We start from the raw sequence: 1819 nt of genomic DNA, 5'->3' as shown, positions 1-1819 counted from the left end.
CCTTCTGTCTTCCTCCCCCTCCTCTCTCTCCCTCCGCCTCTTCGCTCCCCCTCCTCTCTCTCTCCCCTGGGCCCGGGAGGGGTGAGTGCTTCCGGGCGGGGGGCGGTGTTCTCCGGCCGTGCTGCGCCGGGAGTCTGGGACTTCGGTGGGCGGTCCCCGGCGTTGCAGCGCGAGGTCTCTGTGGGTAATCCTCCTGGTTCCAGAGGTTTCGAGGCTGGATGGGGGTGCTGAGAAAGAAATATGTCAAAAAAATGAGTAAAGCGTGTGGGGCCGTCGGGATCTGGGCGTTTGTCTGCAACCGACGCCCGCTGCAGAGAGCGACCCTGGAGAGGCGCTAGGGCGGGGGGCGGGGTCGGGGCGTGGGGCGGGAGCTTCGCAGCCTCCAAGGGGCTCGCGAGGAGCTGGGGGGAAGGGGCGGCGGGTGCTGGAGCCGGGGCGAGCCTGTGGGTCCGGAGCTGCGGCCGAGGTTTGCGTTTCGGCCCAGAGGAGTGGACTTGAAAGCGCGCTGTGGGCTGTAGGAGGCCTTAGCCAGGAGCGAGTCCTGTCCTGCGTCTAGCAGTTAAGCTTGCTAAAGATTAGGAAATCGGAACGTAACGTGATTCTTCCATGTGAATACACTTCGATTTTACAGTTTCACGCGCTTTTGCAGATTGCAGTCCGAGATTGGGAGTTGTGAGGGCAGTTTCCACCTTGAGTGGCATTTTTCGGTGGTAAAACCAACAGCTCCTCGGAGATTGTAGGGGTATGTTAAGCAGCAACTCAAAAATTATTTTATCGGTAATGATATTGGGAAGCGTTATGCTTAGAAGAACTAAAATCAGAGGTAAAACGTTTCTGTTAGGATCGGAGAGAGAATCTTGCTAATGGAATTGTGTGCCTTTAAGAAAAGATGTCCTGGTTGAAGCCGGCCTTCTACAGGGGAATGTCCTGTTGCAGTTCTGGGTCGGTAGTGGCCGGATGGGGACCTGACGGCGCCCAAGATCCGTTTCTACTTTGGACGAAGTGGGGAATGCCCCACTCTTCCTCTCCCTCCTCCTTTCCTTTTCCCCTTCCATCCCTCCTTCCCTCTTTCTTCTTCCCCCCTCTGGTATTTTTGAACAAAGCTGAAGGAGTCAAGTTTAAACCATCGTTAACTAACTTTGCCTAATTTGTTAAAGGAAGAAATTGCTTTTTTTTACACTACATATGGCTCTGATTAATCTTTTAAGATGTTGGTTGCTTAGTGTGAAAACTGTTGAATCACATCTATGGTATTCACCGATTAGAAGTTGAGCTGTAGATGGGCAGTGAAAAATACTTCTTTGAAAATTCAGGTGGCGGCTGCTGCAGTGCCAGTTGGCAGTGTGCCAGCAAGGAGCTCTTAAGCCCTCCTCGCTTTTTCCTCTGACTCGGGGGACTTGAAATTCCTCTATCACTTCATGTACGGTGTAACTGCATTTCTAGCACTGTCTAGTGGCCCAGTTAAGGAAGAGTTGGTTTGAGAAATATTGAACAATCTGCGTAGGATTCTCATCAGATCTGTAAGCTTAGGACATTTAATTAAAAACTAGTATTTGTAGAGACAGAGGCTTGCTCTGTTACCCAGGCTGAAGTGCAGTGGTCGTCTGATCAGAGATCACTGCAGCCTCAGACTCCTGTACTCCAGCCTTTCCTGAGTAGTTGGGACTGCAGGCGCCTGCCACCATGCCCAGCCAGTATTTTTTTACTTTTTTTTTTTTTTCTTTTGAGACGGAGTTTCGCTCTTGTTACCCAGGCTGGAGTGCAATGGCGCGATCTCTGCTCACCGCAACCTCCGCCTCCTGGGTTCAGGCAATTCTCC

The 1819-nt window shown here is 52.1% G+C and overlaps 1 protein-coding gene and 1 long non-coding RNA gene across 2 annotated transcripts in view; one reads left to right on the top strand and one right to left on the bottom strand.

The window, feature by feature from the left end:
• USP22 (ubiquitin specific peptidase 22) overlaps positions 1-1819 on the top strand; it is a 44681-nt gene that overhangs the window by 939 nt on the left and 41923 nt on the right. The window lies entirely within an intron of this gene.
• The window catches only part of LOC119468499, a 12338-nt gene that overhangs the window by 8846 nt on the left and 1673 nt on the right, over positions 1-1819 (bottom strand). The window lies entirely within an intron of this gene.

This window comes from Cebus imitator, unplaced genomic scaffold (genome assembly GCF_001604975.1).
Source record: "Cebus imitator isolate Cc_AM_T3 unplaced genomic scaffold, Cebus_imitator-1.0 Scaffold441, whole genome shotgun sequence".
Classification (NCBI taxonomy): Eukaryota; Metazoa; Chordata; class Mammalia; order Primates; family Cebidae; genus Cebus; species Cebus imitator.
This window is presented reverse-complemented; position numbering and strand designations above follow the sequence as displayed.